Source organism: Heterodontus francisci, chromosome 25, assembly GCF_036365525.1.
Source record: "Heterodontus francisci isolate sHetFra1 chromosome 25, sHetFra1.hap1, whole genome shotgun sequence".
NCBI lineage: Eukaryota > Metazoa > Chordata > Chondrichthyes > Heterodontiformes > Heterodontidae > Heterodontus > Heterodontus francisci.
In genome coordinates, this window is record NC_090395.1 from 68,616,128 (window position 1) to 68,633,647 (window position 17,520).

Sequence of the window (17,520 nt, forward strand, 5' to 3'; positions counted from 1 at the left end):
TCCTTAAAAACACAAGCTAGGTGTCACCTGACAGCTAATTCTTGATTGTACCTCTCCTTTTTTCAACCTTGGTCATATCTTTCACTCCAGCTCACAGCCGCTTTACTTGGCCTTTCTCAATGAATAAAAATATGATTTTAAGAAACTGCACTCTACTTAAAGTAGTCAACAACTGAAGGACAAGGGCAGCAGTTGCATGGAGACACCACCATCACCCAATTCCCCTTCAAATCACACACCATCCTGACTTGGAAATATATCGCCGTTCCTTCATTGATGCTGTGTCGGAATCCTGGAGCTCCATTCCTCATAGCACTTTGGGAATACTTGCACTACACAGACTGCAGCGGTTCAGGAAGAAGGCACACTGCCACCTTCTCAAGGACAATGAGGAATGCGCAATAAATGCTGGCCTTGTTAGAGATGCCCACATCCCAAGAATGAATTTAAGAAAAAGCTACTCCAGTGGATAAATCTTTTTGCAAACATTTCTCTCAGGGCTAAATCATTCTGACAGGCATTCTCCTTTTCTGTACAAGCCTTTACACATATGTGTTATCTTCAGGAGTCCCCAAGGCTTCTGTACAGCATTCCTTCATTATGTGGCTTCTTCAGTGTTAGTCAATTCTTTAGGGACTCTGCAATCAGCAGCTGTTACAACACAACCCCTGGAAGCATGGGTCTGGGTGCCCTACTTTTTTCCATGTTTTGCCCCAGATGGAGAATTAATATTTATTTGCTTCTGTATTTCTTTTGCCTTCAGATTTTCTCAGGGGAGCAATAGAAAGCTGACACGATTGCTATAGTAATTGTAGACATATTGTTGCATGAGAAAATATGAGGTTATGGTGGCCGATTTGCTTTGAAAGTCCCTGGTTATATAGTCTCCCTTTTTGATTTGAAATATGTTGAGGAGGAATTTTAATCCCCTTGTTGGGGAGCCAAAGCTGCAGGGATCCAGGGCCAGAATAGCCCAAATAAGTGTGAATATTTGTGAGCCAAGAGGAGTAGAATTGCTTCCTCTCCCTCTGTCTCTACTTCCCCTTCCCCTCTCCCTGTCCGTTATTCCCCTCCACCTCAATTCTCCATGATGGCCCTCCCCTTCTCCTCCCACAGTCCCTCTTCCACGTTCCCCCCCACCCCCCCACACTCCCACCTCCCCCCTCCCCTCTCTGTGATTTCCTCCCTACTCCCCACTCCCACTCCCAAGTCCTGCAATCTGATTACCTTATGTTGGGGGCTATCCCCCTCATGTTTACAGTGTCGGCCTCCGAAGCTCCCACTATGAAGGCCTGGGCAGCTGCTTCTCACCATCTTTCTCGACAATTTTGGTTGGATGCAAATGAAAGAGCTTGAATTTATGTAGCGCCTTTAACAACCTCAGGATGTCTCAAAATGCTTTGCAGCCAGTGAAATACTTTTGAAATGCAGTCACTGTTGTAATGTAGGAACCACGGCAGCCAATTTGTGCACAGCAAGCTCCCAAAAAAACAGCAATGTGGTAATGACCAGATAATCTGTTTAAATGATGCTGGTTGAGGGATAAATATTGGCCAGGACACCAGGGAGAACTCAACTGCTCTTCTTCAAAATAACACCAGAAAACCTAATATCTTGGCCAGGAGTACTATATAAACCAGACAATGGAGATTTTCCTTAATGCCTTGTGTAACTTGCCGGGATCTGTTCCTGGGCGGTGTAGGACTGATCACCGAGGAGAGCTTTGAATTTTTTCGAAACTGACCCACATCGGTTCCCTGTGCGACAGTACCTCAATTTTAAAATTCTCATCCTTGTTTTCAAATCCCTCCATGGCCTCTGTAATCTCCTCCAGCCCTGGGCGGCACAGTGGCGCAGTGGTTAGCACCGCAGCCTCACAGCTCCAGCGACCCGGGGTTCAATTCTGGGTACTGCCTGTGTGGAGTTTGCAAGTTCTCCCTGTGTCTACGCGCGTTTCCTCCGGGTGCTCCGGTTTCCTCCCACATGCCAAAGACTTGCAGGTTGATAGGTAAATTGGCCATTATAAATTGCCCCTAGTAGGGGTAGGTGGTAGGAATATGGGATTAGTGTAGGATTAATATAAATGGGTGGTTGATGGTCGGCACAAACTCGGTGGGCCGAAGGGCCTGTTTCAGTGCTGTATCTCTAAAACTAAAACTTACAACCCTCTAAGATCTCAACGCTCCTCCAATTATGACTTCTTGCACATCTCCTATTTTAATTGCTTCGGCATTGGCCGCCATGCTTTCAGCTGCCTCGGGCCTAAGCTCTGGAATTCCTCCCTAAACCTCTCCGCCTCTGTCTCCTCCTTTAAAACGATCACCTGTCCAAATATCTCCTTATGTCGCTCAGTGTCAAATTTCTTTTGATAACGCTCCTGTGCAATATTTTATGACATTGAAGGTGCTATATAAATGCAAGTTATTGTTGTAAAATGTGTGGGTGGAAGAAACTAGTGGGACATTTTTGTGAACATTTTGCACCATCAATAATATGTGTACTGTGACTTACTTGGGGGAGAGCAGAGGAACTGAACTTCCCACTCCAAATCAATTAGTTGCTGTTTCCCAGATTACTGTGAACTTGGAACTTGGATCACCGATCATTATTTCAACATCTGAAGTTTCCAGAGGTCCCTGTATCACAGCTGTGGTATGGCAGGCAAAGCTCGTATTTTACTTTGAATTGAGCAAGTGAGCAAGGAGTACAGAAACTGCATGCAAAGTCTCCTAGTGTGACAGTAAGTACAAATATATTCAGAGGGTTGGAGGCAGAGCCATGGTAGTGGGCGACTGTGTCTGTACTGCCCAAAAATAGTCAGTGACTAAGGTATTAGGGTAGAACTTCCAATTGGCAAAGTTTGTGGGAGGCTGCACATGTGGAGGGTAAACACAGACATGGATCTATTGGGCCGAATAGCCTGTTTCTGTGCTATAAATACTATGTAATCTGGTATAAACTCTTCATATGCTCATACTGCACTCCTATGTGCACCCACGTAAGACTGATGAGATGAAAGTCTCCACTCACAACTGGCCATTGGAGCCCAAAGTCAAGTGTATAATCAACCCAGATCCATAATGCAAAACTGTGCATGATTCACTTTGACAACAAACTTTCACTGTCACTGAGAGAGGCCACAAAAATGACAGAAGGAGGAAATCTGTGATGATGTAGTCAGAACAGGAGGTGCTTTGCATTGTGACTAGCCTTTCAATACTTGGCTTGGGAGTGCTTAATTCAGATATTGTGTTGCCATAAAGTCTGTCTGGTACAGACTGCCAGCAGCTTGATGAGCACAAAACTCTCATACTGCATGATAGAAAGCACATGGCTTTCCAAACTGTCACGAGTGTCCTGTGTCTTCTGTCCCAGAAGAAGCAGCATGGGCTGTTGTGTTATTTATTCAGTCACAGGATGTGGACATTTATTGCCCATTTTTAATTAACCCTTGAGAAAGTGGTGGTCCTTCTTGAGCTGCTGTGAACATGCAATAATTTAGCCAATAAAGACCATCAGTTGTTTGTCTCACTGCATCTCAGACCAGGAATACGGAGACAGGATCATCAGATTGAAATGCTGCTCCCTATTATCAAATGAATGATAAATGCGCCATTTCACAGCACACGTTGACAGTGATTTAGATTCCCTGCCACCAGCGAGCTCTCAGAATATTCAGGCCAGTGTAAAAAAGTTGTTTTCCTTATCCGAGCTCAGACAGAAAATCTACTAATTATTGAAAGCGTGAACGTTTCTTCTCTAACTTCAAGTTATTATTTCTCCTCATAGAATCCACAAGAACCAAACTGGTGCCTATTCAAAGGGAAAATATTGTGGGATCTGACAAACTGAAATATAAACAGAAACTGCTGGAAATACTCGGCAGGTCTGGCAGCACCTGTGGAGAGAGAAACCGAGTTAATGTTTCAGGTTGACGAACTTTCATCAGAACTGGAAAAGTTAGAGATATTAACAGGTATAGAGGCAGGGAAAGGGGGGAGGGAAGGAACAAACAGAAGGGAAGGTCTGTGATAGGGCAGAAGGTAGGAGGGATTAGATGACAAAAGGGAGAATGGTGCGAGAGAGAAAGGGGTGATAATGGAAAGAAACAAATTATGGGTCTAGAGGAGGTGTAAATGGCAACAGCAGAATCATTACCCTCACCTGCTGTCCAAAAAAATAGGATCATTGGTCATGATCTGCAATTGTTAAACTTGATGTTAAGTCTGGAAGGTTGTAACGTGCCTAATCCAAGGATGAGACACTCTTCCTAGAGTTTCTGTTGAGCTTGATTGAAACATTGTCGGAGACCGAGGACAGAGAGGTCAGAGTGGGAGTGGGGCGCAGAATTAAAATGGCAGGCTATTGGAATCTCAGGGTTACGTTTGCAGACTGAATGGAGGTGTTCAGCAAAGCTGCATATTCCCTGCTGTTGTGTACAATTCCAGCTCCTTCTAATTTGCTCCCATCTGATAAGAATTCAATGGGCCAACCAATTAACTCTCGGATAATCCTGCAAAGTTTCAAGGATCCATGACTGTCTCAGGATAATCCCGAATGATAGAATCGCGCTAAGTTAATCGTACAAAGATCACCCTGTCTGAGGGACAGTATTCTCCACAGCAACACTATTTATCAAGATACAAAGATGCTAAAATGAAAGGAGTCATTGCATATAGAACAGCTAATTAGGAGATTCTTAAATTTCATAAACTCATACAGCATACGCGGAAACTATTCAGCCCATTGTGTCTGTGCCGGCTTTTTGAAAGAGCTATCCAATTCGTCCCACTCCCTCTGTTCTTTCCCCAGAACCCCACAAATTTCTCATTTTCAAATATTTATCCAATTCCCTTTTGAAAGGTACTATTGAATCTGCTTCCACCGCCCTTTCTGCCAGTGCATTCCAGATCAACATAACTGGCTGAATTTAAAAAAAACCTCTTCCTCTCCCCCTATGATTCTTTTGCCAATTATCTTAACTCTGTGTCCTCTGGTTACTGGCCCTCCTGCCAGTAGAAACAGTTTCTCCTCATTTTGAACATCAAAATTAATGTGCAAGGGGAAGAGAGAAGGAGCCAAATAAAACTGGTTTTCTATTGAACTAAAATGAAAGCAGTTTCCACCAACCCCACCCCCCCCCCCCCCCCCACCCACCGCCCCGAATGCTTAGAAAAACAAATTCCAAAGACAGGGCCTCTGTTCCAACATTGAACATCAACACAGTAGTAACATGTTGTTCTGTTTCTGACACCAAACAAAGTGCCATTGTCAGACTAAGCGGTCATCAGAATGTCAGATGGTACTGCTGTTGTGCAAGTCCACTTCAAAGACATCTTGTGGGCGTCCCCTGCTGGCATGGCAACGCCAGTGTTCAATGCTGTATCCGTGTTATATGCCAGGACGGAAACAAGGGATGGCAGGTTAGGGCACCCTAGGGTTGCCAACTCTGGCTGAATCAATTCCTGGAGGTTTCATCATATGACCTCCTGCCCCCGCCGCCCCCCTCCCCCCACCCAGCCTCCTGACATTGGCTGCCCAACACGTCAAGGTGTCCTGCCTTCCCATGGCCAATGAAAAAGTGAATAGGCACCATTTTATTTCTAAAGCCCTTATGAGTTTTCTTCCTGGATTTTTCTCACAGCAGAGTCCAGGAGATTAATCTTCAATTCCTTGAGATGTCAAGGAACAATACGCAGTACTACTAGTAACATGGGGAGACTGTAGTGTAGTGTAGTGGTAGTGTCACTAGACTAATAATCCAAGCTAATGCTCTGGGACTATGGGTTCAAATCCCACCACAGCAGATAGTGCATTGAACTCGATTAATAAATCTGGAATTAAAAGCTAGTCTAATGGCCACCACGAGACCATTGTTGAATTTGTAACAAACCCATCTGGTTCACTAATGTCTTTCAAGGAAGGAAATCTGCTGTCCTTACCTGGTCTGGCCTACATATGACTCCAGACCCACAGTAATGTGGTTGACTCTGAAATGACCTAGCAAGCCACTCAGTTCAAGGGCCATTAGGGACGAGCGATAAATGCTGGCCTTGCCAGCAATGCCCATATCCCGTGAATAAATAAAAAGAAAATGGTGCTTGAAGTTAAGTATTTTGGTCAAGATGGAAAATTGCTCTTAAATTAGAAAAGCTAATTCAAAATTTGTTCCTGGCTGTTCCTCCCCTACAGTTTTAAAGCTCCTAAATTCCAGCTGAAAGGAAAGAAAGAAAGAACTTGCATTTATATAGCACCTTTTTCAACCTTGGGGCATCCCAAAGTGCTTTACAGCCAATGAAGTATGTCGTACATTGTTGAACAATGTTATAATGTAGGAAATGCAGCAGCCAAATTGCACACAGCAAGGTACTATGAACTGGAGAGATTGCATGTCTGCGTGGGGTGCTTGTGATTTTGGGGGTTGGGGGTTGGTTGGATGGGTGAGGTGTTCGGGGGTAGGGTGAGTTGAAGAATGTAGTGTATAGCTGTGATGCTCAAGCCTTCATGGTATGGGTCAGGCTTGATGGGCCAGCTGGTCTTTTCCTGCCTGTCAATTTTGAATGTTGATTTGTTCATTAACTTGAGCTCAATGACCAAATAATCTATATTAGTGATGTTGCTTTAGGGATAAATATTGAGCACGGGATCCTTCATGTCCATGTGAGAGGACAGATGGGGCCTTGATTTAACATCTTGTTCAAAAGCTGCTACACTTCCTACAGTCCAACAGTGACTAAACTTCAAAAGTACTTCATTGGCAGTAATGCAGTTTTGGACATCCCGAGGCCACGCAACACGCTATATAAATGCAAGTTCTTTCCTCCTTGTGGTGAGTTGTTGTTGATTCATCAGGGTAAGGGTCACTCATTGTGTAACTGTACAGGATGCAGTTTATTCAGCAAGGTAAAGGTTATTCACTGCGCCACTGTTCACTCGATAGGGAATGGATGAACGGGAAAGAAGAAATATATAGTAAATATTAAGAGATACCTTCTTAGACAGACAGAGAAAGAGACCTTCCTTTATTTACCAAATCAGAGCTTGGAGCTTCTTGCTGTCAAATGTTTGTGTGGGACCCAGCCCGACTTCACAAAATCTGGCTATTGTTTTGACAAAATTCCTATCACTGTCACAATGTTGAGTGTGTGAGCCCCTGGAGGACAGATTTACAACAACTAGATGTCAATGTTTCAGTACATGCAGCTGGATATCATTATTATAGTCATAGCTTGCAGATGAATCCTCCTGCTTTCTGTAATGCCTGTTGCAAAATCGTCAGCTGGCCAGTGGCCGATAGGAGTGCATGGGATGGGAATGCAAAATCATTCGCTACCAGTTTGCTGATCTCTAACACTCCTGTATCTATCCCTGTAAGTTCTTTATGTGATCTTTAACCTCTGTTTGTAATTATGAAGTGAAGCTGGTGGGAGGGTAAGGATGTCAGTAAACTTAATGTTATTATGATTAAACAGCAGGCACAGTGTTGGGGGAGTGGAGACTCGATAGTCAGCACTTCTGTGTCCGCCTGCAATATGTTTAAATGCTGTAATACTCTGAAAGCTGGGGCAAAAAGACATGCGTTGTGTGCACAAGGAGACGTCTTCAAAGAAATGCGGACAAGGGCTTATTGATAAGCAACCCTAGTGGTTGCTCCCAATGACTTCTGTACAGTAAATCTGGAGTATTCCTTTTACCGTTTGTGTAACCATTAGCATTGCGTTCACTGTGCAAGATGGATGCAATATGATGAGAATGTTGTACTGACCTATAGGTGTGTGACCCTGTGACAGCCTCACACTCCATATGTAAAAATGGGACTCGCCCATCGTGGCTCATCTGATCATTTATCATTCATTCTTGAGAGTCGAGATAGTGAGTAATAGCAGAATATTCAACTGTAGTGAGTTATTATAACTTGCTTTGACCATTGCTCACCTAAATTCTGCATCTTTCATAAAAGGTTAGTGAACAAAGTGGTCTTCTCCCTCTCTACATAAGTGCATTTAAGGGAATACTAGATCAGTACATGAGGGAAAAAGCATTGAAGGATATACTGATGGGGCTATGTGAAGAGGGGTGGGAGGAGGCTCATATGCAGCATTAACCAGATGGACTGAATGTTTCTGTGCTGTAGAGTCTATGAAATTCGATGCAAGTACTACTTTGAATGACACCAGCTAACTCAACACAGACATGAGAGTTGTGTTACCAAGACTTTTTTTGTATTAAAACTTAGGATTCTATTTTTTTTTTAAACTGATAAAGTATTTCAGTGGACATTGAGACACTTGCAAATAGTTGAACTTATTAGATGTTTTGAAAGGAAGTTCAACAATAGCTGAACTGGTAAACAAGGACTGGAATACGGGTAATTTCAAGGAAATCAGCAGGGGGTTGACCTCAAAGCTACCCTCTGTTATAACAAAAGAGAATTTATGACTGGGCATGTGACCTGTTTCAGAAAGGTTTGGATTTCAGTTTGGAACTTTAAAAAGCCAGTGAGTTTGGACAAAAAGCAGGCATTTGAAATTTGATTTTGACCTGCCTGGAGATCAGAAGAAGACCCGAAAAAAATGTTACCTCTCTGTAAAGGAATCCTGCATCTCTTGAGAAGAAACCCTGTATTTCAAATGTGGCAGATTCCTATTGCCTCTGTCTCTGAAGAATCCCTGCATCAAGTGTGGTTCCTGTTGCCTCCTGGGTTTAAGAAATCCTGAATATTGGAAGAAACCTTTTATGGCTATACTGCTGCTGTAAGACCTAAAAAGATTCTTGTTGCTGCACACCTGATGGAATACCTTATGTGAAGCCTTCTACTGCTGAAGTTCTTCGAACGCCTACCCATCACAGACTGTTCATCAACCACACCTGGAAAGACTTCAAGTGGCATCCCACTATTCGACTTTGGGACACCTCTCCAAACCAAAGAACTTCCTTCCAGAGCATGACAATCTAAGTTTCTTTGATTCCTTTCATTTCTATGAAATAGCTGTAACTAAAATCCTTTTTTTTCCCCAGTTAACTGGATTTTGGATGTATGTGTGTGTGCATCAGGGCTAGGGAAAATAAGGAGCTTTAATGTCTCAATTCGTGTATAGATTTACTTCATTATTGGTTAAGACTCGGTTTTATAATAGTTAATTTTGTTGTTGATTAAAGAAACCTGGTTGGTGTGTTTTATTCAGGGACACTTAGAGTAACTAATTGGCTGTTTTGGTACGTGGGGAAAATTTATTGATATGCTGTGACCTGTGAAGAAGTGGGACTGAATTAACAACAGTGCACTCCTCCTGCCTCGGTCGTAACAATTGAAACAAATGAAAGATGAAGGACATGAAAAGACCAACTAGTCTATTGATCCTGCCCCCCCTGATCCCAGTACCAATTAGATCCAATCCCTATTCTAGCATCTTGAGTTCCAGGGAGTTAATTTTAACCTATCTGGCCTATTGGGAATCTGATGGGATTGGGTGGATTGCTGGTTTACACCCCACTTAATTTAACTTTTCATTGAATTTAATGAAGTCCCACCCAATGAGTTGGGTTAAAATCACCTCAATGTTTAATTGTCATCTAAGCATCCATCAGTCTCAGGGATCCAAGTGCAAGACTGGGGGATGGGGAAAGGGCCACATATGATTGTTTTTTTTTGAATGAAATCTTTGGTTTTAATTTTTGTTTTTTTCCGCAGTACATTTGAAGCTGTCAGCTGGAACATCTCAGAAGAATATTGCACGGGAGTAACACGGAGCTTGTAACTAGATTTGAACAAATCCGTTGGCTTTTATTTTTCCAATTCAAGTAAGTGAACTGAATCACAATGTACTCTGATCCAAACATATCAGTCTTGCTCTCCAGGGTTTGTTTTTATTTAATCGAGAAATGTAGGTGAAAAACTAAGGCCCTTAGGGCAGCCCACCCCCAATACTGAAATTATTTGAAGAGAAAGCATGCTAATCAGGAATAGTGTTGAGGTGATATTAAGTTCAGTTCTTAAAACCTTTAAGATTTAGCAAGAAGTAAAAGACTGAGAATTCATATCCTTGTGTTCAAACCCCTCCATGGCCTCGCCCCCTCTCTATCTCCGTAACCTCCCCCAGCCCGATAACCCTTCATGATCTCTGTAATCCTCCAATTCTGGCCTCTTGTGCATCACCGATTTCCATCACTCCACCATGGATGGCCATGCCTTCAACTGCCTAGGCCCTGAACTCTGGAATTCCCTCCCTAAACCTCTCTGCCTCTCTACCTCTCTTTCCTCCTTTAAGATGATCCTTAAAACCTACCTCTTTGGCCAAGCTTTTGGTCATCGGCCTTAATATCTCCTTATGTGGCTTGGTGTCAGTTATTATCTGGTGACGCTCCTGTAAAACGCCTTGAAATGTTTTACTATGTTAAAGGTGCTATATAAATGCAAGTTGTTTTTGTTCTAAGGTGGGTAAGGAGTTCTGCAGTTTTGAGGTTCTGGGACAAAATGATTTTCCGTAAGGTACGGTGCGATGAGCCTAGAGTTCAATACAGTGATGATGCAGAGAGGCAGTGTGCTGTACTTGCAGCTTAGGAGGAATAAGAGAGGAACATTGATTATATGTATAAAAGAGATGTTAAAAGAGATGCTGAGGGCAATTTGAAAAAAAAATAATGCAATGCTGGAGGGAATTGTCATAAAGACTCCATAAATTTGTGACACTGTTCTCATAAAACACACATGAACCTATTTCAAAGTTGGCATAAGTGGCACGGCTGAGCAATTTTCCTCATTGATTAATGGAAGTGGACAGGACAGTGATGGGGAGCTAGAGGCATTTGGCTGGCCATTGAGACCTTGGAAATCCTGTCTCAAATGGAAAGACCATGAACATGGCAGTCAAACCGTACACCAGGACTTCCTTCCACTTTCTTATGTTAAGAATAGTAAAATAACTATTTTATACACCTATTATATTTATAGTTTTACTTTGATTTGAAAAAAAAATGGTTTTGGATTCAAATTGTCACAAAATTTGTGACTCAACTTGGAACAAATCTTTAGCAAATAGAGTGAGGTTGTGAAGCCTTGCACGCTCTTGGCTTCACATTGGCCGCAGGGTAATTGCAAATGGTGCAAAGCAACATTTTTAATGTTATAGAGAGGCCCGTGAGCAAATGTGAGTGCCTCAGTATTGGGACCACAACTGTTTCTAACTTGGGTCAATGAGTTCCACCCCAATGCAAAATGGCCAGCAGTGCATTTAATACTAACATAGAAGAGGCAGTGGAATGCTGCTCAGAAATTACAGAATGAACTGGACAAAATATGTAAGTGGGCAGAACAATGGAAGTTGCAATTTAATACAGACAATTGTATAGTCCTACACACTGAAAGGAAAAAATAGGCAACGCTTGCACTCCATGAATGGTGTTTAAACAACTGAGGATGAAGTTGAAAGAGATCCAGGAGTTTTGGTGGACTCAACATTCAAAATGTCCAACTAGAGCAGAGCAGCAATCAACAAAGCCAATAGAATGTTGAACTGCATGGGACAAAACAGTAGATTACTAGAGAGAGGAGATAGCCATCAATCTAGAGCCATTAGATGTGGGTTGTACGTAGGCACATAGGAACTGGAGTAGGCCAATCAGCTTCTCGGCTCAGTTAGATCGTGGATGATCTGTATCTTAACTTCATCTACCAGTTTTGGTTCTGTAACACTTGCCTAACAAAAAGTCTATCGATCTCAGTTTTGAAATTTTCAATTAACCCCTCGGCTCAATAGCTTTTTGAGGGGAGAGCGCTTCAGATTTAATTGTGGCAGCTGTTGTTCAGTTGGTTGCTCTCTCACCCCTGAATCAGAAGGTTGCGGGATTAAGTCGCACTTCAGGAATTGAGCACAAATATCAGGGCAGAATAGTTTGCTGTGGCAGTCAATCTCTACCCTCTAAGCTTGCACATGCAGAATGCAAATTGGGTGAAAGCTGGTAAAACCACATTAGAAGAGGGAAGTAAACAAGGGAGAAGACAATCAGAGGAGGGGCAATTCCGCTATCTGGAACTCCCGATGGATCTGGAATTGCTGATGGAGCTTGGGCTCCTGATGGATCTGGGATTCTTGGTGATTCCCAGACTCTCGCTGGTTCTGGAACTCGCAGTGGATCTTGAACTCATGATGGAGAACTGTGCAGCACCCGAGAGCTCCCACGCAGGCCACACACAAGTTGGCTTCTTTAAGTTACCACGCATGCATAGTCGTGCAAAAAAAATTTATAAAGGGGCCATGTACTGAAACAAATCACCTGCGCACTCCAAAAGATATTAGAGGATGTGTTGATTGTAAGTGGGATTGTGCTGTGCATTAGGGGATCCTAAGCCCTCCATACACTCTCCACTTGCTCACTTGGAGCATGGAATCAAGAATCAACCTTAATATTGGCTGTTAAATCATAGCACTCAGACATAACACTGAATCTCATGGCATGACATTCAGGCATGTCACTGAATTCCTTCCCCTCTCTTGGTCCCACCAGCATAAGATGATGAGAAATCCATATTTTCATAAGTTACAATTGGGAGAAAAATGCTTGTTCTGTAGTCTAAAGCATGCTCCAAGCCAGTGACAGATGCCAGCGTTTGAGGCGTGTTAATAAACCATTCCAGCTTCACTATCGCTGCCCGCAAAATTAACCCAGTCCCTCAGTTTGCTGCAGGAAGTAACAAGCTGCAGCCTAAGTGTTATCGTCCAGTGAACCAGCAACGTGTTGGCAGAATCAAATCAGTGGTTTTACTGCCAACAGTGCTAATTAATAAATACAACTCCTTTTTAAGAGCTAGACTGTAAGCAGTTGTGTTGTGTCTTTCTGTCTCTACTGCACGAGCCAGGGCTTTTCTTTGCTGCTTTGCTTTCCTTGCCACTTGGATGGCGCTATGTGTCTTACATCCTAAGCCAAACTGTAACAAATCCTATTTGTGCTAAACCCTTTGACACCCTCTGAACAGGCCCCACTTCAGCAATACTTTCAAACTCAGGTCTTTGTTTAATATTAGATAGTATTTAAAATTCTCATAATTTTGTTCAAATCCACCCCCCTCCCCCCCCCTGCCCCCCTCCCATGGCCTTGTTTCCACCCGACGTCTGCAACCTCCATTGCCCTACAACCCTCCAAGAACTTTGCACTCCTCCAATTCTGGCCTCCTGAGTGTCCCCCTCTCCCTTGGCGGCCATGCCTTCAGCTGCTTAGACTTGAAACTCTGGAATTCTCTCTCCAAGCTTCTCTGTCTCTCCACCTCTCTCTCCTCCTTTAAGGTGCTCCTTAAAACCTATCTCTTTGGCCAACCTTTTGATCACCTGTCCAAGCATCTGTCTTCGGTTCAGTGTCAGTTTTTGTCTGATTGCATTCCTGTGAAGCGCCTTGGGATCTTTACTGCATTCCAGGCACTATGTGATATGCACGGCGTTCTTGAGATGCAGTAGCTCAACTCCGTCAAGCTTGTGCTTTAGGAAGAGCTGAGGAACTGCTAGAAGTGGAACATAAGGCAAAGATCAAAAGAATTTCTTATAAGAATGAGACTGGGGTGGAAGATAGGATAGAAATGAGTGGGGGGAAAAAAAACATGAAGCAGCCTCCTAAGGACAGTCTGACATCCTTGTGCAATTTGATAGTCTCTGTGAGAGGTAATGACTAACCTTGGAGATCAATGAAGAAAGAGCAGATATCCTCCTTTTTTAGGGAGCAAGGGAATGTAAATATAATTTGATAGCTTCCAGAACTGAATTCTGAGTTAAAGTCTGTGAAATAGACTGATGACAGTTAATATTAGCATCTCCTTCGTGTCCTTATGTTACTTAAAGTCTGTCAGTCCCTCAACATGTGACACTTCTCTGCCTACAGACGTTGTTAGTTCTGCTGATTTTGTTGGCAACACCGCTTCAGATTAATTTTCCAGAAAGTGGCACATCTTTGAATGACTGTGCTCACTAATTAACCCTGTTCGTCTGCGGAAACAAGGTTTATTTTTAAATAAACCGTAGCAAACTCCGGCTCCAAGATGATAATGTAATCTCCACACGGAGATACCATATCACGTGAATGTGATATGTATGAATGCAAACAATAGTTCAAACCATTTGGTGTCCAGCTTTATTTGTATACTCATGTTCATGATCCCACACCTGAGTTAACCATTCCCTTCAGCATTTTACGATCTTGGAACCTATCCCCTGTCAATCTTCCTTTCTCCCCAAAGTAAGTTTCTTTTAAAGCACCAAGATCTACAGTTAACTTTGTCACTCTTCACTGAAACCTTAAGGATCTATTCATGTTCTTATGAAGCTACAATGGCCTAAAGAAGAAGCAAACGTGTCTTTAGGATGAGTTTAGATGCAGAGAACTTGAAGTGTAATGAATGTGGTTTTTGCATTTATAAAGAATCTTATTGCATCAACTTGATTCAAACCACTGCAGACAACAGATAATGTTTAAGGAATTGTGCTGGCAAGTTTGGCAGCCATTCCACATTGGCAATGATGTCCCATAAGGCAGCAATAAGATGAACAACATACATTGTTTGTTGTGCTGCTGTTTGAGGATGGACTAAAGTCCTGGATGCTGCCTGAAACCCCTGCTGCCCTTCATATAGTGTAATGGGATCTTCAACATCCATCAGAAACTGCAGACTGGGCCTCAGTTCAGCAGCATCTTAAAATGGAAGATTAAACTGAACTTTGTGGTGTTGAATTGGTTCTGTTGACGGGCTGCAACTAATTGATTGTCACATTCTATCTGAATGGAGGAATGAGGATGATGAAGTCTGCTGCTAAGTTTGTTTGATTGACAGGTGGAGCCATATGGCTATCTGTGGGAGGCTGAACAGCTTTGGGATAACAATGGCAGGGCTAGACAGATGGGCAGCTTTAAACCAGCAAGAACAACGATGGCTGAGAACAACTAATCAAAGACCTATGACATCCCGTCCCTGTTGTGTTGGTAAAAGAACCCCCCCCCACCCCCCACCCCACCTCGACCCCTCCAGTCTGTAGATGTACAAAAAGATTTGTATTTTCTTCCAGTCTAACTTTTGCCCTACACAAAGTAAAAGTGTAGAGGGGTTTTTCCATTCCCAGTGCAATTTTCTGTGGCCTAATTTCTGGAGGAGAGCTAGTTAGTAGTGTAGGGCACTGACTCCCTTGACTTTCCTGTGGTCTGCTTCTTTTGAACATAGATGCTGGCACAGCTTTGGTCTTGAAAAGGGAGCAAGCTTGTTGGGGAAGGTGGAAAACCTAGCCAGCAGTCCCAAGTTAAAGGGATGTGGACACTTTCTCTGCCCCCTGACACGGCTTTGGAGGCGGGTGAGGGCTGCTTGAGGAAGATGTGATCGACTCACGTCAGGCCAGCTCCGCATCATGTTCCCACCTTCATGTGTTTTTCCCAGAGGTGGGATCCCAGCAGCGACGACCACCCGCCAATTCGGGCACTTAATAGGGCAATCAGTCCCTATTGTGGAAATGGATTGAAATTTTCCCAATGGTGCACAGGCCCCCATTGCGTCAGGACCCCGGCAATGCAGCAGAGGCGGCTTCACAGTGGGAAGTCCGAGCTGCGAACTATGTGACACCTTTTATTAAGCTGCCAGCATTAAATCACAGTGCTCGGGCATGCCACTGCAGCCATTGTTCTGGAAACAGACGCTTCTGCTAATGTACCTGCTGCAATGTCAGCCGCTGCCCTCCTACTGAAGGTGCCTCCATGACACCTCTGACACTCTTGCTGCTGGCCCTCAGCGGTGCCCACACAGGCCGCACTGAATGGACCTCCCAACGCTGGAAACCGGCTGCTGTCCCTAATTGTCTGGGGCCTCCTCTGGGAAGATCATGTCTAATGTCCTGGCACGGCCACTTCCGGGTTCCGCACATGGAATTGAGGGCAACATCGGGATCGCGACAGACCCGGCAAAATTCAGCCCTTTGGTGTAAATGTAGGATAAAATAAAGTTTCAGCCTCTATAAAGTTTCCAGATGCATTAGAGAAATTTGTCAAGGCTGGGGTTAAGAGGGGAAAGTGATGAGAAATGCCAAGCCAGGAGTGAGGTGAAAGGAATGGAATCCCGATGCGGAGAATCAAAACAGAATGTATGGCTAAGTGGCGGAGAAGTACAGCGCCCTGTTTGATGGCTGGCTGGATGGAATGCGGTGAGGGTTGACTTGTTTGCTTGGCACACCACTCCTTTCTTCACCCCTCTTCGCTTCCAGAAGACAGCAGTGGACCATTCCCGGTAGCAGGTGGTGACCAGGATCGAGTGATATGTTGGTCGGAGTGGAATAACGTGATCCAGACTTCGTCTTGCTGCCATTTGTTGAAGGCTCCTGGGCTGGTTACTATCTTCAACTTCCTGTCTGGCTCTGGGTTCATTAGCATATGCCAGATGGAGGCCCCATTCTGACAGTTCGCTGCTCAGTTGCACAGCCGAGAATGAGAGACAGAAAGCTCTTGCTCACTCATCACAGAGCACAGCTCAATTCCTAAACACTGAAAACCAGAAAGAACAGAGCAGAGATTCAAAAAGCTCACTAGGAGATTGGAGGGCACATATAAAAGAACAGTAGCCAAATCAAACACAGGAAAAATCAAAAGGTGACATCAGGGTGACAACACAATCAACAGAGAGAGGGAGGAAAAGCAGAACCCTTTTTTAAGTAAGTATATAAGTTCAGTATCTATATGCCACTTGTACGTTTGTTTTTTTTTTGGATCTGATCAATTAGTTCAAACAGCCGAAAGCCTGGAGGTAAAGGAGCATACATCGCAGGGAGCGAGGTAAAGGCACCTAAAGTGTTGCACAAGGAATGCAGCTGATTGATGAGTAACTGGTGAGTGTTTATTTCTTTAAGTCTTAAGTTTATTTCTGTTAAGTCAGTTAATAGCCTAATAAATAGAGGCATGCAGGGTAGCTTAGTCCGGTGGTGTGCTCCTGTTCCGTGTGGGAACTCCTGGAGCGCAGGAAACGTCATCAGCAGGAACAGCTTGAGTTCCGGGTTTCGGAACTTGAGCGGCAGCTGGGATCATTGCAGTGCATCCGTGTAAATGAAAGTTTTGTGGATAGCCTACTTATAGATATGGTCACCCAGCATCTTAAGGGTATGCAGGCAGAGAGGGAATGGGTGACTGACAGGCAGTCAAGAAGGACCAGGCAGATAGTCCTGGAGTCCCATGAGTGCATCTACTCTCCAACCAATATTCCATTCTGAATACTGGTGAGAGTGATGGTTCCTCTGGGGTGTGCAGCCAGAGCCTAGTCCACAGAAGCTCAGCTGTACTGGGGTAGGGGCAGGAGGAAGATTGCAAAAGCAATAGTGATAGGGGATTCTATTGTTAGGGGAGCAGACAGGCATTTCTGTGTTCACAGACGTGAATCCAGGATGGTATGTTGCCTCACTGGATCCAGGGTCAGGGATATCACTTGAGAGGCTGCAAAGCACTCTGAGGGGGGAGGATGAACAGCTGCAGTCATGGTCCATATTGGTGCCAATGACATAAGTAGAAAGAGGG

General features: G+C 43.8%; 1 protein-coding gene across 1 annotated transcript in view; it reads left to right on the top strand.

Moving 5' to 3' along the window:
* The window catches only part of nfasca (neurofascin homolog (chicken) a), a 191,924-nt gene that overhangs the window by 17,594 nt on the left and 156,810 nt on the right, over positions 1 to 17,520 (top strand). The window contains exons 2-3 of the mRNA XM_068057443.1: positions 9,692 to 9,801; positions 16,737 to 16,841. The gene's annotated coding sequence lies outside the window, so the exon portion shown is untranslated. The remainder of the gene's footprint in view (positions 1 to 9,691; positions 9,802 to 16,736; positions 16,842 to 17,520) is intronic.